This window comes from Euphorbia lathyris, chromosome 5 (genome assembly GCF_963576675.1).
Source record: "Euphorbia lathyris chromosome 5, ddEupLath1.1, whole genome shotgun sequence".
Taxonomy (NCBI): Eukaryota; Viridiplantae; Streptophyta; class Magnoliopsida; order Malpighiales; family Euphorbiaceae; genus Euphorbia; species Euphorbia lathyris.
Window position 1 is genome coordinate 70832714 of NC_088914.1, and position 24374 is coordinate 70857087.

A 24374-nucleotide genomic window follows, 5' to 3' on the forward strand; every position below is an offset into this window, starting at 1 on the left:
GTTTTAGATAATGGATCTGTTCAAGTACAATCGGGCACTCCACGTTCTTGTGCCCTCCGCTGCACACCTCACAGCTTGCTACTGGTTCCGATGATTTCAGGTGAGTTTCCAGTAGATCTACTTTTTCTGTAAGCGCTGCTATCTGATGATTTGATTCCGAAAATATTCCAGGGAACTCTTTGGCTGTTGTGCCTCTTCTTGGAGCCGGCTTCTCAACTTGCCAACATGCGCTTCGTTCAGCTAATTCTTTCATCAGATTGTATGCTTGAACTGCAGTCTTGTTGAATAGATTTCCTCCCGCTGCTGCATCTAGAAAGGCACGGCTGACAGGAGATATTCCTGAGTAGAACATGTCAACAAGCTGGTACCGCTGGTAACCATGGTGGGGGCACCGTCTTAACAACTTCTGGAACCTCTCCCAGGCTAGATGCAAGTTCTCACTGTCGGACTGCCTAAACGAGGTGATGTCGCTTCTGAATTGTGCAGTCTTTGACGGAGGGAAGTACTTTGCTAGAAACGTTGATACTGTAGTGTCCCAGTCAGTGAGAGACCCTGGCTCAATGGATTGTAGCCATTCTGCAGCTTCTTCTTTCAAAGAAAATCTAAACAGCTTTCGGAAGATCTCTTCAGATGCGACGTCTTCACACTTGAAAGTGCTGCAGTATTCCATGAATTTGTCGAGATGTGAGTTAGGATCTTCGTAGTAATCCCCACCGAACTGTCCCGAGTTCTGGATCATCTGAATCATTGTTGGTCTGATTTCAAATGACATTGCTGTTATTGTCGGATCGAGAATGCCAGAGGTGCTTATAGGCCGCTTTGCCCTCAACAGCTCCATGACCGACGGATCTTCGGCCATTGTGTCACCCTTTTACGTCCTGCAAGAACAATATCAGCTTAAGAATCAAAATGCAATGATTAGTAATTCCCAGAACCTCGGTTCTTGGAATTCCAAACAATTATATAAACCTATCACCAAAAGTAAACTAGTTATAAACAAAAATAGTCCCCGGCAACGGCGCCAAAAACTTGATGCTCGTAAAATATATAGCGGTTAACAGGACAAGTGTATCCTATCGCAGCAAGTAATACAGTGCTAAGCATAGGATCGAACCACAAGGACTATTTATCCCAACTAGTCAGCCCAAGGTAGGAACACAATTGTTCGGAAGGGTAAATATATGGTAGAGTGATTAAAGAGGCTAATTTCTAAAATAAAAGATAAAAACGTTTGACAGGGAAGAATTCGAATTAATTGATGACACAATCTAAGATGGGGATTCCCTTAATTGGATCCCATGTATGATTTACTGGGATTTAGTTTCATATCATAATGATAATTGACGGTAACCACCTAATTAACCACGTGGAGATTGTCAGTCTCCTGTAGTCTATTCGCATGCATTTGGTTGATGGCTTGATTAGGCATATAACCTAGGGCATGCAAAGCATTAGGGTCTGTGGTGATTAAGGCTAAAGCCGTAGCCCAACCACTAGCCCGCACTCCTAGTGGTCTCTAGCGAGGTTAGATTATGCTAATTCGGATTAGGTAATTCCTTGGTCAGGTATCTACCTATCTGCAATCCTAAATTTGTCAGACTCAAGGCATTAGGTTCTGCTATGTCAGGCTAGTTGATCATCATCGAATCTCATTCTAGCAATCATCCTATCTCTGACAAATCTAGACATTAAGCTCACATAATCTAATCAATTGGAAACAATCCAATAAACTAAATCCCTAATCATACATGGTTACGCAATCAATTCATCCCCATCCCAGATTGGATGGGGATTAGTTCATAGTTAAATTAAACAAGCAACTATAACACGCATTATAAGCCTGAATCATCATTAATTCAAATAAGCAAAAAGCAAGAGACAGAGTGAGGAATTAGGAATATAAAACCCGATTTCGTCTGATTCTGATTACAAATCGGGAGAGCCACTATCCTATACCAATCTTCCCCCAAGCTAAGAGCTATTACAATGGAAGTAAAACAATAAAATTGAATACAAGGAAAGAGAGAGAGAGAAGAACAAAAAAAAGAAAAAGGAAGAACCCTAACAAAGATGACATCCTTTTCTATTTATAGTGCAGGCTTAGTTAGGGGTAGTTTGGGCAATTTGCAGGTTGAAATTCGCGCCTAAGGAGTGAGGAAACGCTGGGAAATTGCTTCCAGCGTTTTGTCTCGTCGAGACAAGAAGTATCTCGACGAGACAAGAGGGTGTCTCGATGAGACACTAGGCGTCTCGTCGAGATACCACGCGATAGTTCCTTTTTGGGAACCATCGGCCCGCCTCGTCTCGTCGAGACGGCAGTGTCTCGACGAGACGAGGGCCTGTCTCGACGAGACATGCACTGTCTCGGCGAGACATGCACTAAATTGGGGCTGAGTCCGGGTTTTTTCCTTTGTTTTGGTCCCTGGACTTCCGAAATATGCTCCGACGGTCCCTAAATTGTCCGGAGGTGCTCCACAAGGCACGGGTCTGGTTCGAAAATGCTCAAACAGTCCCAAAACACCTGAAAATACAGAAAATGCCATAAATAATGGAAATTACTGATTTTGACTGAAAGATAGCAAAATGATACTGAAATTGAATGGAAATAAAGCAAAAACGAACTAAAACAATCCTAAAAACCCTATATAAATGGGAGCTATCACCCGTCTGTTTGAGGGTGGGCGGTGGTACTAAACTTTAGAGACGTATCGAACAAAGCCCACAATGTCCGCCAGAAGTGACTGAGGAACTTCGTATCACGATCCGAGACAATGCTTTTAGGTACGCCATATAGCCTGACAATCTCTTTGAAGAATAGCTTAGCAGTCGCTGAGGCATCATTAGTCTTGCGACATGGTATGAAGTGAGCCATCTTTGAAAACCGATCAACCACGACAAAGATGGAATCTATGCCCCTCTGAGTTCTGGGCAATCCTAGGACAAAGTCCATGGATATATCCTCCCATATGGTCTTTGGTACAGGCAAAGGTAACTGCAAGCCCGCATTTGTAGTGCGTCCCTTAGCGGTCTGGCAAACATAGCATCGTTCTACTAAGTAGGCAACATCTCTCCTCATCTTGGGCCAGAAATAGCGGGAACTCACTGCTTCATATGTCTTATCTCGCCCAAAATGCCCTCCCAGGGATCCGCCATGTAGATCCCGAACAACCTTCTCGCGAATGGAAGTGCAAGGTAGGCAAAGTTGGTTGCCCCTCATGAGATACTCATCCATCAGGTGATACGCTCCATCTCCATGCTGGTTCTTACACTTTTCCCAGATACTACCAAAATCAGAATCCTTCACGTATTCTCCTCGGATGTGTTCAAAACAATCGATCTCCAGGTTAATTGTCTTGATTAGTGACACCCTTCGACTTAAGGCGTCCGCCACTTTGTTCTGTTTTCTAGCCTTGTGGATAAGCTTATAGGGGAACTTATCTATGAAGGCGGACCACCGGGTATGCATGGAGCTTCGAAGTTGCTTCTGACTTCCCATGTATTTGAGAGCTTGATGGTCAGTGTAGAGGATGAATTCTTTTCCCACCAAGTAATGTTCCCATACTTTCAACGCCCTCACTACAATATAAAACTCTTGATCATACGTTGCCCCACTTTTTCCGTGCCTCACAGAGCTTCTCACTGAAGTATGCAATCGGCCTCTTTTCTTGCATCAAGACACCACCAATCCCAATTCCACTGGCATCACACTCAACTTCAAACAGTTTATCAAAATCGGGATACGCCAGCACTGGCGCTGTACTCAGCTTTTCCTTGAGCAAGGCGAAGCTCTCTTCTTGGGCGTCCGCCCACTCGAACCCCTTTCCCTTCTTCAAACATTCCGTCAACGGGGCCACTATGGAACTGAAGTTCTTAATGAATCGACGATAAAACTTTGCTAGCCCATGAAAACTCCTGATATCCCCCACGTTCCTCGGAGTAGGCCATTCTCGGATGGCTCTTACCTTCTCCCCATCAACTTGGATTCCACTCCCACTGACCACGAATCCAAGGAAAACCAGGCTCTCCATGACAAAGTCACACTTCTTGGTGTTGGCGTATAACTGGTGTTTCCTTAATAGGTCAAATACTGTCCGCAAGTGCTCCTCATATTCTGCCAAGGTCTGGCTATGAATCAGAATATCATCAAAATACACAACTACGAATTTCCCAATCACCGGGCGAAGCACCTGATTCATCAGCCTCATAAAAGTACTAGGGGCGTTGGTCATCCCAAATGGAATAACTAACCATTCATACAATCCATCTCTCGTTTTGAAGGCAGTCTTCCACTCATCCCCAGATCGGATTCGTATCTGATGATAACCGCTCCTGAGATCAATCTTGGAAAAGACTCGAGATCCGCCAAGTTGGTCCAGCATGTCATCCAACCTTGGAATCGGGAACTTGTACTTGATGGTGATCTTGTTAATAGCCCTACTGTCAACACACATCCGCCAAGACCCATCCTTCTTCGGTGTAAGTAAAGCTGGAACGACGCAGGGACTCATACTCTCCCTAACGTATCCCATATCGATGAGTTCCTCCACTTTCTATCTCATGATGTCATTATCCTTTGGGCTCATTCGATAATGTGGGAGGCTTGGTAAACTAGCCCCAGGCACAAGATCGATATGATGTTGGATGTCCCTCAAAGGTGGTAACCCACTTGGCAGCCCTTCAGGGAACAGATCTTGATATTCGCTAAGTAGGCGGGTCACTTCAGTCGGCATCTCCCTTTCGTCCCTTTGGGCGGATTCGTGGTTCGCCTTAACCATTACCACATACACCATCTGGCTCTCTCCACATTCACTGACAAAAGATTTGTGTGTGGGACAGACTACCAAGGTAGACTTTTCATCGGCCTTTGGCTCTCTCGTCATTGGCGTAAGTACGAACTTCACCCCATTCTTCACAAATCTGTAAGTGTTCTCTCTTCCTGCGTGGATGGCGTCGTCGTCAAACTGCCAGGGTCGGCCCAACAATAGGTGACAGGCATCCATATCGACCACATCACAACAGACTTCATCACTGTAATCTCCAATCACAATAGGTACCCTGCATCTCTGGGTCACCCTAAGTTCACCCACGTTTTTGATCCATCCCACCCTATAGGGGTCGGGATGCGCCTCCGCCAATAACCCGAATTTCCGAACGGCACTGCTGCTCACAATGTTCTCTTGACTCCCACTATCTATTATCACATTACATCGTCCGCCTTTCACAAGACAGCGGGTCCTGAATAGTTGGTGCCTCTGATCTCCCTCTATTTGGCTGGAGACTAACAGACGCCGTACCACATGAATGGCGTATCTCTCTTCATCTGCCTCATCATCATCTTCTCCTAGGGGTTCACAAAATACTTCATCCCCTTCGTCATAGTCATCTTCATACCTCTCCACCATGTTGGCGCTCTTCCTCCTAGGACATTCGTTGGACCTATGGCCTGGCTCATTGCACCAAAAACATTTAAAAGGCGCTGGCCTCGCGTACGGATTGTTGCTCTTAGGTGGTATAGGTGCTTCCCTGTACGACCTGACATCTCCGATAGATCCTTTTCCCACACTATTGACCTTGGCCCCACTGGTACTCGCCACCTGCTTGCCTTTGTCATAAGACTTCCATTATCTCTTCCTCTAGGCGTATACTCAGTAGTGGCAGATCTTCTGGATCTCCCGGTCAGTTGGGATTCAGCCTTGAGGGCTAAATTCCTAGCATCTTGTACCCGAACCACCATCTGTGTGCCAATACGATCCTGGATGTTGTATCTCAACCCTTCTAGATACCTAGAGGTCTTTTGGCTTTCAGTTTCCGACAAATTGGCCCTTGCTGATAGCCTCAAGAACTCTGAGGTATACTCATGGACACTTTGGGTCCCTTGAGAGCATCCCCTGTAGGAGCTGTAGATATACTGCTCATAATCCGGTGGTAAGAACCGCTCCCTCAACATCGCCTTCATCCGTAGCCAAGATCGAATCGGATCTCTGCCCCCTCTTCTTCTCTCTTCCCTCATCTGATCCCACCAAACTGATGCGCCACCCTTCAGGCGATACGCCACCAGTCGTACTTTCCTCTCATCAGGAATCCCAGCATACTCAAAGAACGTTCAACTTCCGATAACCAGTCTAAGAACCCCTCTATATCCAGTTCGCCTCCAAAAGACGGTAAGTCTATTTTTAGCTTAAAGGCATCATCTCTATCAAAGTTCCCTAGACCTGGGTATCCCCTAGCAACCTCCACACGTCGGTTGTCAACAGGCCCAACATCCCTCATAGTTCTAACGGTATCATCATTTCCGATACCCTCAAAGTCATCACTATCACTATCAGCGTTATGCACAATGACAAAGTTGGGTCTTCTTACCTCAGGATCCCTAGGACCCATTTGTGGAAGCGGTTGTTCAAGGGCTCCTTCCTTTCTCTGGGTCGATCCTCCCACGGTTGGTCGGATTAGCGCCAGAACCTCCAGTTTGAAGTTTTCTAAGGAGGTGGTTAGCTCCAAGAACCGTTGATCGGTTTGCCTCTGCCGTTCATGACTGGCTTGGATCTGCTCCGCGAGGTGCTCCCTCAACTCCTCATAACTCCGGTCACTGGTTTCCATGGAATCTTGCGATTGTCGGGGTTGAACCATTGCCAAAAGAAGTTTTGGGTCAGTAAACGATCGGCTCTGATACCAACTGATACAGATTGAAAGCGATAATGAAGGTTTTAATCGTAAACCCACAAAGATGTTCTTCTCTAGCTAAACTAGAAGGAGTGAATCCCAAGATAAAAGGTATTAAACCTTGAATTCTCAAAGAGAAAGAGTTGATTGATTAAAAGTTGCCGTCATTCTTACAAAATGAGGGTTTAAATACTTCCCCTTAATGATAACAAAAGATAAGGATTACCCCTACTAGGGTTATAATAAGGCTATCCTTAAAAGGGTAAAATAGGTGATACGCCCCGACAAACAGTACATTGGTACAGGTACGGATTGTCAGGGTTGTTGGTGAATTACTTCGGGAGGAAGTAAACCTAGAGATCCGCCCAGGGTAGATGTTGATACGCCTCCTTGCGTACTCCTAGATTCGCCCCGCTTGCTTGTCTTGGGGATCCGCCCTCCTATTACTTGTCTAGGGGATCCGCCCTCCTAGGTATAACCTCCGTGGGTCTGATGTCTGGGGATTCGCCAGAGCGCCTGTGATCAGTGATCTCAGTTAGGATGTCCGCATCAGAAATGATGTAAATTTAATAGTAACATTTCCAAACAAGATCAATTTTAGCTACATGTTATTTAACTGTCATATCGAACATTTCAAACAAGTTTGTCGCTGATGCGAGGCATCTCCTTCTGGGATCGGGTCCGTACGAGGGAAGTCGGAGGAAGAACCAAGCACGAGAAACAAGCGAGTAAAGAGGCCAAACAGGGCCACATAACAGCTCAACAGCTCAGGCACGCCCCGCGTGCCTTATAGCACGCTCCGCGTACTTGAGTGTCTGATCCGGAGAAGAGTTCAACAGCCAAGGCACGCCCCGCGTAGACTTAGGCACGCCCCGCGTGGACTTGGGCATGCCCCGCGTACTTGAGTGTCTGATCTGGAGAAGAGTTCAGCAGCCAAGGCACGCCCCACGTATAATTAGGCACGCCCCGCGTGCCTTCAGCTTAAGGAACTTGCTCCTTACTCCAGCTTCCTCCTTATTTACAATCCTGTCACTCCTTATTTACACCTTTGCCACTCCCTTATTATAACCATGCCACTCCCTATTTACCATCCATGCCACCCCTTTATATTTCACCCATTTACCCCTTATCTTTATGTTTTAATTAGCTATGTAGTTTGCCTTTTATGTAATTTGGCAATTAGGGTTTTTGAGATGATATAAATTCATCTCTTTCTCTTTGTAATATTTTTAACTTTTATCAATACAATTTAATCATCTTCTTCATTGAAGCTTTGTTAAGGTTTTCACCTTCAACAATGGGGATTTCATTATTCATATGGATTTAGTCCATGAAACCCGGGATTCACTCCTTCTAGTTTAGCTAGAGAAGAACATCTTTGTTAGTTTACGATTAAAACTAACACATTCCGAAATTAATCCGTATCAGTTGGTATCAGAGGCGATCGTTTTCCTTGAACGGAGACTTCTTTCGACAATGATTCAACCGAGTTATTCACAAGCCTTAAAGGAACGTCTTGAAACCTTCAACAATGGGGATTTCATTATTCCTATGGATTTAGTCCATGAAACTTGAGATTCACTCCTTCTAGTTTAGCTAGAGAAGAACATCTTTGTTAGTTTACGATTAAAATTAACACATCACGAAACAGATCCTTATCAGTTGGTATCAGAGCCGATCGTTTTCCTTGAACGGAGACTTCTTTCGACTATGGTTGAACCAAATTTATCTCCAAGATATGAATAAACCTTCAACAAGGGGTTGTAAAATCTTGAAGCCATTGTGAGAAGGCATCAAGCGGGTTATAGGGAGGATTTTTGGGTGACGAACGAGCTAACAAAGGAGCTTGTGGCATCCGTGAAGAGCCTCAAGTAAGGAATCCGAAATCGTTCCCAACCAACCATGGAAGTTCCTCCTAAAGATTCATCACCAATCTTTTCTCCTTTACACATTGAAAAGGTAAATCCCAAACTTCCAATTTCTAATATTGAAGTTATGGATTGTCCTCTTGCTAGGAAGAGATTGGATGTTTGTGGTGTTGTTTGTAGTGTTGAAGTGGATTTAGATTCTCATTGTGGGTTATTTGATAATGATGTTGTGAATGAGAATGTGGATTCATGTGTGGATGAGGAGGAAGGAGTTCTTATAGGTGAGGATGTTGAGGGAACCCGTGTTGCAAGGGATGCTCCCCAAGTGTTTGATAAAATACCCCTTAAGCATAACTTTACTTGTGTGTATGAGGAAAGTGGGGGTATTACTCTTGAGGAAGGGGAGAGTGACCTTGGGCTTATTAACCTCTTTGGGAAGAATGATGAAATTCCATTATGTGTGGAGGTTGATGACTATAGAGATGGGAGAGATATTGGTGGTTCCACTATAGTTGGTTGTAACATGCCGTTTGGGTCGGGTAGCTATTCAAATGGGTTAGCCGTCTTGAACCATAGGGAGAAGTGGAAGGAAATGAAAGGCCGTGGGAAAGGATGGTTTGTGGACGAAGAGGGAAATGAATTTGAATCTAACCATGAAGAAGAGGAGATTGATGAATAGGAGAACCAATCCGAGAATGAGCTAGAAAGAAATGGGGAACATGATTATTGTGAAGGCGAATTCGAGGATGAGGTTGAAGAGAGAGAGCACGCTTCCGAGGATGAAATATGTGAGGATGGTGAACTTTGTCATAGTGCATATGAGTTTGATTATGATAAAGATGGTAGAGTTTACCATGGGGAGGATGAACGCCGAAGAATTGAGTGGAACCAATATGGGACCGCTTATGAGGAAGACGAAGATGGGGTCTACTATGATGAGAGTGGGCGTCGGTGTGTTGAGTGGGATCGACACGGGGCTCCTTATGAGGATAATGAAGGTAGATTCTATTATGATGATGAGTTGGAGGATGTTGAACGGAACTACCATGAAGATATCTATGAGTATGATGGAGGTAGATTCCATCATGATGATGAGTTGGGAAATATTGGATGGAACCGAAATGAAGATGCTTATGATGAGGAAGAAAATCGGTTCCAAGATGAGGATGAGTCAAAAAGTGTTGAGTGGAGCCAAGATGAAGACACTTATGAGGTTGATGATGATGGCAATGAGCACAGTGTGTATTTGGTGACTAGGGTGCCAATGCCTAGTGAAGAGGAGCCTAGCCAACGTCATCGATTATTTAGAACTCGATGCTTAGTTCTTGGGAAGAAGTGTGAGATGGTGATCGACGGAGGAAGTCAAGTGAATATCATTAGTCGGTCCGCCATGATCAAGTTTGGGTTGGTTCCCGAGCCACATCCTAGACTTTACCGCCTTGGTTGGGTCAACGAGGTGGAGAAGCTTCAAGTTACTCATTGGTGTAAAGTTCCTTTCACTATTGGAGCTTATGGGGATGAAGCTATGTGTGATGTTGTGGAGATGGGTGCTTGTGATGTGTTACTTGGTAGGCCATGGCAATTTGATTGTGATGCCTCACATGCGGGAAGAAGCAACACCTACACCATACGCAAAGGCGGAATCCGATATGTCCTTACACCTTTGAAGAGTTCTTCTAGTACGAAAACGGAGGCCACTTTGGAAGATTGTCCAACTCGGGAGTTGAATGTGAATGGGTGCATTGGTGGAACGGTTGAGACATTGAATCATCTTGACTTGGGTTCCATGGTTGAGCTAGCTAGCCACTCTCCTAGTGAAGTCAAATCCGAAGAGGAGAATGAGGTTAAAAAGGGGAGTAGCAAAGTTGGAAGTGAGGAAGTAGAGCCGATGTTCAAGGGTGACAAGCACGTGTCTTTCAATGAGCCACCTAAAGGGCTTCCTAAAGGGCTTCCACCTTTGAGGAAGCTACCACGAGACATAGCTTGGGATCTGAGAGATAGTGCACCTAGCTCTACATATGGTGAGTTGAGCTTTAGAGAGGAGGATGAAGGTTGCTCCATGATGCCTATTGATAGTACCGAGACACCTAACACATGCCACATGCAAAGGAATCAAGTCTCTTACTTGGTAAAATCTGAACTTATTCTTTTGTGTTTTATTGAAATATATGTGTTGGAAGCTTGGTTGTCTATGTTGAGTGAGAACCTTCCCTATGATAAGCCTATGAGAGGCAAGCTTATTGTGAGGAATGTGAGCTGTATGTTGAGGGAGAACCTTCCCTATGATGAGCCCATGAGAGGTGACCTTGTTGTGAGAAAGGTGAGCTTTATGTTGAGGGAGAACCTTCCCTATGATGGAACCATGAGGGGTGATCTTGTTGTGGGCGTTGGTGATTGTTTGTTGATGGGGAATGGCTTCCCGGAGGATATAGATGAGATGGAAGGACGTCAAGACTTGGTAAATTCGGAACTCACTATTTTGTGCTTTATTGACATGTGTGTGTGTTGGTATATGTTATGCTATTTGAGGGAACCTCAACTCTATGAGGAGTCAATGAGAAGCGATCTTGTGATGAAGAGAGTGGGGTTTATGAAGTCTTTGATGAATGGGGATAGGCGCCCGAGAGATGTTGGTCCCTTATAACGTGACAAGTTAGTTCCAAGGGGGGGATAGGAACTATTTAAAAATTTGTTCGTTGAGGCTGACTTCTTTTTCTATGAAAAGGTTTACACAGCGTCACTAAGTAGATTCAAGACACAAGCTTAGTCAACTTGTGACTAAGTCTGCTTCTTTACTTGAGTCAGGAAATAGCACTTAGAGTCTATTCCTGAACTCAGCTTCTTAGTAAACTTAACTCAGCGTGAGTTCTTTACTTAGTCAGTTTTATAGCAAGCAAGATATATTAAAGGAGTTTAAGGGTTAGAAAGATATTACTCAGCAGACTTATCCTGGTTCGGCCTCTCCGCCTACGTCCAGTCCCCGGAACTCGTTCTGAGCTTTTTGAATTCTCTACTGAGCTCTTTAAAGGTAGAGCACAAAACCTTTTACAAATAGAAGCTGAGTATAACAAGAGTACCTTCCTCTATACCTCTACTCACTCCTATATCTACGCTGAGTACTATAACCGAGTACTCAGCCTATCCTTTCTATTCTTCTAGAAATGATAAAGTGTTTGTCCTAAACAACGATTGCTAAGACACTTTAGATGATTAGAAATCACTCTAGACTTTTACACAATAATATGGAAATTGGTGTAAGGTATTTGCTTTGCTTTTCTCACAGAATCTTCGAGTATGAATTTGGTCAGCGTTTCGACAACTTGAAGTTCTGTGTTGATTGAAGCAAATGGATGGCCTTTATATAGTGACACTTGAGGCACCTGGTCATTTCAAATTTCGAAATAACCGTTGGAGGGAAATGGCTTCCTGTCGTTGTCACTCTGGGCGTGCTCAGCGTCGTTGGCCAATAGGATTCTTTCATCTTTTGTCTTCGTCAGTCTTCGGCAGAATGTTTCGCCATTTAAGGAAAAGTCCACGAGACAGCTTTCTGCGCCTTCTGAACTTTTCCTAAAGTAGAAATACTTTGTCTAGAAGTTGAACATTGCCTGCCGCTGTCCAGACTGCTTTGTCGTCCAACTCAGCAGCTTCTTCTTGAAGCTTTTGCCACGAAGGCTTCTCGATCCTTCTCTTGCTGAGTTGTCATTTTAGTTGATACGGCTTCGTTTTGAATCTCTTGGGCCGAATGGTATTGATGTGTTGACTTGGGCTTGACTTCCACTTTATGGGCCTTTGGGCTTTTTAATCTCAATGTCTTAAACACAATTAAACTCAACATTGAACAAACACATTAGTGTAATAAATCAAAGCATTTTAAATTTAATGTGTTAGAATATTTTTAGCATTACTTAAATAATTTTGTCAAATCAAAATCATGTGGAAAGGTGTTTCAACAAACTCCCCCATTTTGATGTTGGCAAAAATATTCAGTCGAAGAACTCAGTGTTGAGCTCCCCCATGATAGTTGACCTTATTTTATCAAATAACTCCCCCGTAAGGGTTGAGCTACTGACTTAGTTTTACTCTAAACATTTCAAGGTTTAATTGAGTAAGTCTAAGGTCAGTTTTCAGAGATAGGTCAGCTCATGGAACATATTCTATTTAACTCAGTTTTACGCGAAAGATTTAAATATCAGAGAGCGCTGAGTATGCTTTGTTCAATGAGTTGCTTTGTTCAATGAGTTTTAGTTAAGTGGACATATAAGAAGTGGTCAACATGCATGATCAACACAGCAGACATATCATCAATTAATATAGACAGTGTAGCACAATTGATTTAATGAAGATGCATTTTAACAAATTATATCAATCATTTAAGTAAGCATCGCACAAGAGTAGTCAGTATGAAAGAGATTGAGATGCATATAATTTGTTTTGAATTTAAAGTCATCACAACAAGGTTCACAAAAAGAACACAGATATAAGGGTTCAAAAACAAAAGCTATCCTAGACAATACAAGTTAAGCTACTTTTGTTTGCCCTTGCCCTTGTGTTGCTGCTGACTAACTGAGGCTTGCTGAGTTCTTGGGGCTTGTTCTTTCTCCCCCGTTTTGCCATCATCAGGTTTGGGAATGAAGGTGGCTTCAATTGCAGCTTGAGTTAGGCGTTGAGAGAATGCCTTTAGCTTTTTCGTGCTTTCATTCATTCCGTCGAAGATAGGAACACCATCATCCACAATGGATCGTGGAATTCCAATAGATGCAGCACTCAGCATACTCAAAACAGCGGCTTGAGACTTGCCAATCCAGTGCATGGTTTCAGTGAGCATGGCAAAGGCTTGATGAAACATCTTTAGCAAGGAGGAGTCATAATACTCACGCTGATCGTTGATTTTGCGCACATTGCTGAAAGTTGCTCGAGAATACTTCAGAATCTCGTTGGTTTTAAGCTCGTCAGTTGCCATCTCTTATCTGTTTAAGTTCAGCAGACGCACAGCCTCGCTAATTTGCTCAATGGAGCATTGAGAGGAGGTGGAAAGCTGGTGATTGGTTTTCTCTTGCTCGGTGTGAAGCTGGCTGAAGAGATTATGTACTTCGACAGAAGTGGCATATGCTGAGTTCGCAGCTGACAGTTGATGAAACTCCCTTTGTAGTGAGTTTATATGGTTGACCATGGTCAGCTGGAGTTCGGCCAGCTTCAATATAGAGTCCCGCCTGGGCTGTTGAGATTGTAGTGTAGTCATGACACTCAGAAGATCCTTCATACCTTTGATCTCCGTAAGAAGCTGAGTGACAGACGAAAATGGAGTTGTCTCAACAGTGGTAGATTCAGCGGCATTGGCACTTTGTTGATGGAGGTCCTGGATGAGAGCATGAGCTGAGTCAACAATTCTTCGACCAGACTCAGAGGCAATGAGATATCTAAAGGATCCATTTTGTGTTGACCCAGATGCCGGAGGTGGAGTAGAACCGGATAAGGGCAGTGTTTAGTTCTGCTCGTTATTGGAAGGCCCAACATTGTCAGCGGCTGGCCTGGTATTAGTATTGTCAGTGGAAACTGACTGAATTTGAGTCTGCTCATTTAGTTGGGGAAGTGGAGGATCGATAGAAAGAGTTGCTTGCTCAGTGTCAGGCTGAAGCTGACTAGGTGATGGAAGGTTAGGAAGTTCAGTGTCCACCTGAGCAGGAAATTCCTTAGCTTGCTCAACAGTTTGAGGAGCGGAATCTTCGAGCACTTGCTCGACATTGCTTTGGTCGGCATGTTCCTTCCGAGAAACAAAGGCTTGATTTTCTTGAGACTCTGGTTGAGACACATGTGTGTTGGAGAAGTATTTAAGTTGGACATCTGTAAGATCAGAAATCTCATCCCTCAGCGGTGAGTCACCCATGATGTCAATGACGGCTGGTTTGAAGGCTTTCTTCTTTCTCAGTCTCCTAAGCTTCGGAGGAGTAGGGTCACACGGAATAGACTCAATGGAGTCAGTGGGTGAGGCATCCCTTTGAACAGCAGGAGCATTTTCTTGGTTCTCAGTTTCTTCTTCATCAACCAACTCAGTGTTGATTGGTTCAAGATGCTCATCATCTGCTGGTTCCTCAGTGTCATCCTGACCACTTTCTTCTTCTTCAGACTCATCATCTAGTTCTTCTTCTTCGAACTGGTCATCCAACTTTTCCTCATCAAACTGACCACCCAATTGGTCTTGTTCTTGTTCTTCCTCATCCTGTTGCTCAGCGTCAATCCCTTGACTCTGTGCATAGTGTGAGTTAGGAGGAACGACGATATCTGTTGGCATGGCCTCAATAGGTCTTAACTCAAAGTTGAGCTTCTTCTTCTTCTTCTTTAATGGTTGGTCATCAACCTCTCTTTCTTCTGTTTCAGGCTCAGCTTGCCTAGGTCGTTTCGAAGCTGACCTAGATCCACCCGGACTTTGCTGAGTTTGCGGCTTTGGTCCTTTACATACAACTTTGATCCTCTTTGGGGTAGAGGCAGCTCCTTTAGATGTGCTTTGCACAGCTTTCCTCTTTCTTTATGTTCTGCCCCCTCAGCGTTCTGGACAACTTCCCCTTTTCCTTCCTTCGGCACAATTGGTAGGTCATATGCCAAACCAAATAGGGCAGCAGCTGTAATTTCAGTTCCATGAACTTGGATTTCCGAAACCGTGTCCACTTTGTGATCCTGGAGGATTTGAGTGATGAAGGAGCCCAGCCTAAGGGTTCCTGTACTTCGTAGAAACCCACCGATTATGAAGATAGGCATATTGATCGGCGTGTAGGTCAGCATGTGCCATATGAAACACTGCTCGAAGTTGGTTGCTGAGTTGGTGCAGTTGATTTTGGGGTAGAGAAAATTTGTCAGTATGTAATGGGCCATCGTTTGATGCTGACCCATGGAAGTGCTTGAAATTTCACCTACATGACCCTCAGGTTTGCAGAAGGTCTGAACGTAGTCGGTTTTGGTATGGTCACCAGATTTACGAAGTATAGCTCCTTCATTTTTCAGCTTGAACAGTGAGGCTAGATATGCTGGGTTGATGGAGATGTTCTTTCCTCGAACATGAGTTGCTAGGTAGTTCCTGTTGTCATTGGCGACTTTCAGGTTGGCGTAAAATTCTCGTACCAACTCAGGGTAAGTGGGATCCCGAACTGAGAACAGCTCGGTCCAGCCATTGTTCTTGATCCACTCATAGAAAGGCTGCTCGGCATCCACAAATCCTTGTGAGAACCACCGCGAGTGGTCAATCTTCCACCCCCTCACACTCTCGAAGACTTGAGTGTAGGTGCGTTGTACTACTTTCTTACCCTTGTCCTTTTGCTGCTGTTTCCCTTTGGAATAGGTGGCTTGGACAGCTTGAGCTTTTTTGCTCGGCGTAGTAGCTCCAGCGAGATTACGCTGAGTAGGAGAAGTGGGATTGTCATTGGAGCGGTTATGGGAGAGACCGGCACCGGAGATGTTCAGAGAAATTTTAGTCATTTTCAGAGAAGTTTTTAGAAGGTTTGGGAACTTTTAGAGAGAGAGAATATGAATGCCAAAGATTTCTAAGCGTAAAGAAATGAAAGTGGGAATTCATCCACTATTTATAGAGATGTTGAGTTAATCCAAGGCATTGGGTTGTTCGTTTTACCTCGAGATTCTCAATCGACAAAGATTCTGGCATTTATGACACATACGGCACGTGTCTTTTCTAATTATAACCTATACGTCATCCTAGGTGGCTATTTAATTCGCGTGCTCTGCATTAAATTTTGCAACGGCTCTTTACTCAGTGTTAAGAATTTCAAGCGTTTAAAATTCTGAGTAGTCAGTGTTATGCAAAGGAATAGATCTTATGCGTAGAAGCTCAGCTTGAGGTAAATACTCAGCATATATATTTATCTACTCAGCATGTAATAACACAAATCATTCAGCACGAAAATTCACTCAGCATGCATATTATACTTGGAATTTATTGAAGAGGATTAAACATACCAATGGCTTCTCTAAGTATGTTGAATTGCTCACGAGCCAGTGGCTTTGTGAAGATATCAGCAAGCTGCTCATCCGTTGGGACATAGGTCAGCTTGATCTCACCTTTGAGTACATGGTCTCTAATGAAGTGATGTCTGATGCTGACATGCTTCATCCTGCTGTGCTGGATTGGGTTCTTTGATAGATCAATTGCACTTTTGTTGTCACATTTGACTTCAATTGTTTTAGTTTGAACGCCATAATCTTCAAGCTGTTGCTTAATCCATAGGACTTGAGCAACACAGCTTCCAGCAGCAATGTACTCAGCTTTAGTGGTTGATAGGGCTACCGACGCCTGCTTCTTGCTGAACCAGGACACAAGACAGCTCCCAAGGAAGTGGCATCCTCCTGAGGCGCTTTTTCATTCAAGCTTGCCTCGTCCGTAGTCAGCGTCAGTGTATCCAATAAGTGTGAAATCTGAAGTATTGGGATACCACAAACCTGCATTCACTGAGCATTGCAAATATCTAAGGATTCTTTTTACAGCTATGTAATGAGATTCCTTAGGGTTAGATTGATATCTAGCACAATAACATACTGAGAACTGAATGTCTGGCCTACTGGCAGTTAAGTAAAGTAGAGAACCAATCATACCTCGGTACAATCTGCTGTCTACTGACTTACCATTCTCCTCAGCGCAGAGGACAGTGTCAGTGTCCATTGGAGTAGATATTGGCTTACAATTTTCAAGTTCATTTTTCTTCAATATCTCCTTACTGTACTTAGTTTGACTTATGAAGATGCCATTTTTCTCTTGTTTGATTTGAAGTCCAAGGAAGAAGTTGAGTTCTCCCATCATTGACATTTCAAACTTAGTTTGCATCTGCTTGCTAAATTCCTTGCACATTGACTCGTTAGTGGCACCAAAAATAATGTCATCAACATATATTTGAGCCAGCAGGGTATCTTTACCCTTCCTCTTAATGAATAAGGTTGTATCAGCTTTACCTCTGACATAATTTCTAGTCAGCAGGAAACTGGTCAGCCTCTCATACCAAGCACGTGGTGCTTGCTTGAGGCCATACAGAGCCTTTTTGAGCTTATAAACGTGGTTTGGGAATTTAGGATCCTCAAACCCTGGAGGCTGATTAACATAAACTTCCTCGTTTATAACTCCATTAAGGAATGCACTCTTAACATCCATTTGAAACAATTTAAAGTTCATATAGCTTGCATATGCACATAAAATTCTAATAGCCTCTAGCCTTGCCACTGGGGCAAAGGTCTCACCGTAGTCAATACCTTCTTGCTGAATGTAGCCATGAGCTACAAGTCTTGCTTTGTTTCTGACTACGTTCCCTTATTCATCCAGCTTGTTGCGGAAGACCCATCTTGTTCCTATGGTCTTTTGGCTTCTTGGTTTTGGCAATAGATCCCATACTTCATTTCGTCTGAACTGATCAAGTTCTTCTTGCATTGCATTCATCCAGAATTCGTCATACTCAGCTTCAGCGAAATTCTTTGGTTCCTAGATTGAGACGAATGCTACGTTGCTGAGGTATCTCCTGAGTTGATTTCTCATCATCAGGGTATTCTCAGCGGCATCAAGAATGGCACTCTCTGAGTGACCTCTTGGTATCCTAATCTCCTTTGGTAGATTGATGTCTTGCGCTGGTTGTGTTTCAACAATATCTGCAGGTGTAGATTGGTCAGTGAAAGTAATTTGAGTTTCACTTTTACCTTTGGGCAGCCCTTGAGGAAATGACTCAGCGGCTGTTTCTTGGTCAGCGGGTGCTGAGTGTGGATCATCCTCGGTCAGTGGCTGGTATCTTCCTACAGGGTTAGTTTCATCGAACTCAACATGTACTGACTCTTCTAAGACTTGAGTTCGTTTATTGAAAACTCTGTATGCTTTGCTGTTTGTTGAGTAGCCTAAAAAGATAGCTTCATCAGCTTTTGAGTCAAACTTAGCTAGGCTATCTTTGGTATTTAAGATAAAACATTTACAGCCAAAGGCACGAAAGTATCCAATGTTGGGCTTTCGTCCTTTCCAAAGTTCGTAGGGGTTTTTCTTTAGTATAGGTCTAACAAGAGCCCTATTAAGAATATAGCACGCTGTGTTGACAGCTTCTCCCCAAAAGTACTTTGGAAGCCTATGCTCACTCAGCATTGTCCTGGCTATTTCAACTAAGGTTCTATTTTTCCTTTCAACAACCCCATTTTGTTGAGGGGTTCTAGGAGCAGAGAAGTTATGGTCAATGCCGTTGGTTTCACAGAATTCAACAAACTGTTGGTTCTTGAATTCTCCACCATTATCACTTCGGATGTGAGCTAACTTAAGGTCTTTATCATTTTCAAGTTTTCTTACCAAATTTGAAAATGTCTCAAAGGTTTCATCCTTGCTACTCAGCAAGATGATCCAAGTGTACCGAGAAAAGTCATCTACAATGACCAAGGAAAATCTTCTTCCACCCAAGCTCAGCGGCTGGACTGGACCGAAGAGATCCAAGTGTAGTAACTCTAATGGACTCTTAGTTGAGACAATGTTTTTACTATGAAAAGATTGTTTGGTTTGTTTTCCAGCTTGGCAAGCGTGGCATAGTTGATCTTTTTCAAATTTAAGTTCTGGCAGACCCTCAACCAATTGCTTTCTTGCTAATTTGGCCAGGAGTTCGATGCTTACATGACCAAGTCTCCTGTGCCATAGCCAGGAACTTTCTTCCTTTGACACTAAGCATACAGTTTTTGAAAACTTCTTTTCCAAGTTCAGCATAAAGACATTATCAATACGAGGGGCAGTTAAAATTAACTCATTTGTTTTACCCTCGAATATTTTACATCCAGTGTCATCAAATATAACTTTTCTCCCATTGTCACATAGCTGAGCTACACTGAGTAAGTTATATTTGAGTCCGCTGACTAGGGAGACTGACTCAATAGTAGGATTGCCACCAATGGTTCCTGACCCTACTATCTTACCCTTCTTGTTGTCTCCAAAACTTACACTTCCTCCTCGTTTACGCACAAACGTGATGAACTGAGTTTCATCACCGGTCATATGCCTCGAGCATGCGCTGTCAATGTACCACATCTTTGACTTCTCAGCACACCTCAGGCTCACCTGCAATATAGCTAGTTACTTTTAGGTACCCAATTCTTTTTGGGTCCTTGCTTGTTAGGTTCAACAGGTAAAGCATCATATTTCATTTTATGACGACACACTTGGACAGTATGTCCATTCTTTCCACAGAAGTCACAGCTGACCTTCCGTTTACGATGTCTCACTGACTGGTCAGCACCCCAGTGCTGAGCATGCCAGCACACCTTTTTGGTGTGTCCTTTCTTCCCACAGAAGTCACACTGGACATTCCGCTGAGGATTCCATCTCTGCTGATTAGTACTTCGGTACTCAGTGTTCAGAGGATTATTTCTTTTATTCGGAACCTTAAGTTGGTTCTGAATTGATGTGACGTCCTTCCTCAGTTTCTTAGAATCTGATTGGACCTCAGTGACAAACTTTTGCATGATTTCTACATTACTATGCAAAATCGAAGTGTCCTGGAGAATATATCGAAGGTCACTCAGTTTGACCTCCTCAACCTCGTCACATCGCCTGCTGAGTGCTCTAACCTTTTTATTACACTTTTTGACAAGTGTATAAAGGTCACTCAGGGCATTAACCATTTCATTTCTGAGCAAGGGTAGTGATATTACCTCAGTTGAGTGTTCCTCATCGTCAGATGCAATGGAGGGGTCAGCATGCTCAGAAACACACGGCTCAGCAAGCTCATCTTCCATGAAGCAGATCTTTGCTGACTCAGTGGCATCAGCTTCAGATGATGATGAATCATCACTATCACTCCAGGTTGCCACCATTGCCTTCTTGCCGTTCTTCCTTTCTTTCCTCAACGAGGGACAGCTTGACTTGATATGGCCAGTTTGATGACATTCAAAGCATGTAATGGGCTTTGAGCTGTCCTTCTTGTGCTTGCTGTCGCTGGAGTCAGCTTTGTACTTATCAAACTTCTTATAAGGCTTCTTAGAATATTTGTCATTCTTTTTGAACAGCCTTTTCATCTTTCTGGTAAACATAGCCATCTCTTCATCATCTGTTGAGCTCCCATCAGTGGAGTCAGCTTTCATGACAAGAGACTTTTGCTTCTTGTCTTCAGACTTTTCTTTCACCTCAAAATTCTTCATTGAGATCTCATGGGCCAGCAGTGAGCCAATGAGTTCATCATACTTGTAGGTGGTTAAGTCTTGAGCTTCCTCAACAACAGTTTTCTTTGCTTGCCAGCTTTTAGGAAGACTCCTAAGAATCTTCTTGACTTGCTCTTCCTCAGTGAAGATCTTTCCAAGTCTCTTGAGCTCGTTAATGATGTTTGTGAACCTTGCGTTCATGTCAGAGATTCCTTCATCATCATTCATTTCGAACAGCTCGTACAACCTCATGTGCTGGTTGACTTTGGATTCCTTCACCTTGTTGGTTCCTTCATAGGTAACCTCGAGCTTCTTCCAGATCTCATGCGCTGACTCATAACCTGAAATCTTGTTGTATTCTGCAGCATCTAACGCACAGTGAAGCATGTTTATAGCCGAAGCATGATTTTGTAGCTTCTTGAGATCATCCTCTGTCCATCGAGTCTCAGCTTTGACAACCGTTTGGCCATCAATAGTTTCAACAGGAACAAATGGGCCTTGGACTATAGATAGCCATGCACTCATGTTTGTTGCCTGAATGAAATTTTTCATTCTATTCTTCCAAAAGGTATAGTTAGACCCGAAGAATAGAGGAGGCCGAGTTATGGACAAACCCTCAGGTAAAATATGAGTTGTCAGATTTCCTGGGAGAAACCGAGTGTTGTTCTCAGCCATAGTGGGGATCAGCTCAAGGTAGTTAAACCTTGCACAGTGAGCTTTTAAGCTCTGATACCACTTGTTGGTCCCTTATAACGTGACAAGTTAGTTCCAAGGGGGGGGATATGAACTATTTAAAAATTTATCCGTTGAGGCTGACTTCTTTTTCTATGAAAAGGTTTACACAGCGTTACTAAGTAGATTCAAGACACAAGCTTAGTCAACTTGTGACTAAGTCTGCTTCTTTACTTGAGTCAGGAAATAACACTTAGAGTCTATTCCTGAACTCAGCTTCTTAGTAAACTTAACTCAGCGTGAGTTCTTTACTTAGTCAGTTTTATAGCAAGCAAGATATATTAAAGGAGTTTAAGGGTTAGAAAGATATTACTCAGCAGACTTATCCTGGTTCGGCCTCTCCGCCTACGTCCAGTCCCCGGAACTCGTTCCGAGCTTTTTGAATTCTCTACTGAGCTCTTTAAAGGTAGAGCACGAAACCTTTTACAAATAGAAGCTGAGTATAACAAGAGTACCTTCCTCTATACCTCTACTCACTCCTATATCTACGCTGAGTACTATAACCGAGTACTCAGCCTCTCCTTTCTATTCTTCTAGAAATGATAAAGTGTTTGTCCTAAACAACGATTGCTAAGACACTTTAGATGATTGGAAATCACTCTAGACTTTTACACAATAATATGGAAATTGGTGTAAGGTATTTGCTTTGCTTTTCTCACAGAATCTTCGAGTATGAATTTGGTCAGCGTTTCGACAACTTGAAGTTCTGTGTTGATTGAAATAAATGGATGGCCTTTATATAGTGACACTTGAGGCACCTAGTCATTTCGAATTTCGAAACAACCGTTGGAGGGAAACGGCTTCCTGTCGTTGTCACTCTGGGCGTGCTCAGCGTCGTTGGCCAATAGGATTCTTTCATCTTCTGTCTTCGTCAGTCTTCGGCAGAATGTTTCGCCATTTAAGGAAAAGTCCACGAGACAGCTTTCTGCGCCTTCTGAACTTTTCCCAAAGTAGAAATACTTTGTCTAGAAGTTGAACATTGCCTGCCGTTGTCCAGACTGCTTTGTCGTCCAACTCAGCAGCTTCTTCTTGAAGCTTTTGCCACGAAGGCTTCTCGATCCTTCTCTTGCTGAGTTGTTGTTTTAGTTGATACGGCTTCGTTTTGAATCTCTTAGGACGACTGGTATTGATGTGTTGACTTGGGCTTGACTTCCACTTTATGGGCCTTTGGGCTTTTTAATCTCAATGTCTTAAACACAATTAAACTCAACATTGAACAAACACATTAGTGTAATAAATCAAAGCATTTTAAATTTAATGTGTTAGAATATTTTTAGCATTACTTAAATAATTTTGTCAAATCAAAATCATGTGGAAAGGTGTTTCAACAAGAGATGTTGAGAAGGTAGAAGAAATTCAAGACTTGGGGATTGAGGGCCAAGTTAGTAAGGTGGCAAGTCTTGAAGTTCCGGGATTGTTAACCCAAGGTGAGGATGGAGCTACTATATGTGTACTTGGGTTCACTATGATGTGGGTTGACGAGTGTCGCCGGGATATTCCGTTTGATGTCGGCCATCGGTAAGGAGAGATTGAGCATGATAGCCGAGTTAGTGGAATAAATGATAGCAAAGTCCGGGCATATTCAACTCAAAGTCATGTTTGGGTTGTGAAGAGTACTCAAGGGATCGCTCCAATTGGGGTTGATATATGGCGCCGGTACATGCCTTTTGAGGTCGGCTATGAGCAAATGGAGGTTGAACTTAGCATCCAGGTTGATGGTGTGAGGTACATTGAGGTCCGGGCATATTCGACTCAAGACCATGTTGGGGTTTTGAAGAATATTTGTGAGATTGATGCTAATTGGGTTGATACGTGTCGTCGGGACATTCAATTCGAGGTAGGCCAAGAGCGAAAGAAGATTGTGTTGATTCCTCAAGTTCGTGATGGGGAGATCAAGAGGATCCATGGGTGGTCCGTGCAACCAAATGAGGGGCGTTGGAAGATCACCCAAGCATTTATTGGGAAGTGGTTTGACAAGCTTTGCCAAGACATACCATTCGATGTTGGTAGAGCATCCGATATTGGTGGAGATTGGGAGATGAGTACCACGGAAGATGAAGTCCGGGGTGAGGCACTTGTGGAGATATAGGGAAAAGCTCGTGAGGAGAAGGTGAGGCCGGCAATATTTGGAGTGGACTCCTTGAATTCATCTCGAACAACACCTTGGTTCGATTTGGGGGCTTGGGTCCGTTCACAACGAACACGTCTCATCAATATGTGGCAAGCAACTTGGGGTCAAGTTCTTTTTAAGAGAGAGTATATGATGCGGGGCATCTCCTTCCGGGATCGGGTCCGTACGAGGGAAGTCGGAGGAAGAACCAAGCACGAGCAACAAGCGAGTAAAAAGGCCAAACAGGGCCACATAACAACTCAACAGCTCAGGCACGCCCCGTGTACCTTATAGCACGCTCCGCGTACTTGAGTGTCTGATCCGGAGAAGAGTTCAACAGCCAAGGCACGCCCCGTGTAGACTTGGGCACGCCCCGCGTACTTGAGTGTCTGATCCGGAGAAGAGTTCAGCAGCCAAGGCACGCCTCGCGTATAATTAGGCACGCCCCGCGTGCCTTCAGCTTAAGGAACTTGCTCCTTACTCCAGCTTCCTCCTTATTTACAATCCTGCCACTCCTTATTTACACCTTTGCCACTCCTTTATTACAACCATGCCACTCCCTATTTACCATCCATGCCACCCCTTTATATTTCACCCATTTACCCCTTATCTTTATGTTTTAATTAGCTATGTAGTTTGCCTTTTATGTAATTTGGCAATTAGGGTTTTTGAGATGATGTAAATTCATCTCTTTCTCTTTGTAATATTTTTAACTTTTATCAATACAATTTAATCATCTTCTTCATTGAAGCTTTGTTAAGGTTTTCACCTTCAACAATGAGGATTTCATTATTCCTATGGATTTAGTCCATGAAACTCGGGATTCACTCCTTCTAGTTTAGCTAGAAAAGAACATCTTTGTT

At 43.5% G+C, this 24374-nt stretch overlaps 1 non-coding gene across 1 annotated transcript; it reads left to right on the forward strand.

Moving 5' to 3' along the window:
* Nucleotides 1-374: 374 nt before the first annotated feature.
* On the forward strand, nt 375-481 carry LOC136231648 (small nucleolar RNA R71). Its single transcript, XR_010690017.1, has one exon. It is a non-coding gene; the product is annotated as a small nucleolar RNA R71 (small nucleolar RNA).
* Nucleotides 482-24374: the final 23893 nt, after the last annotated feature.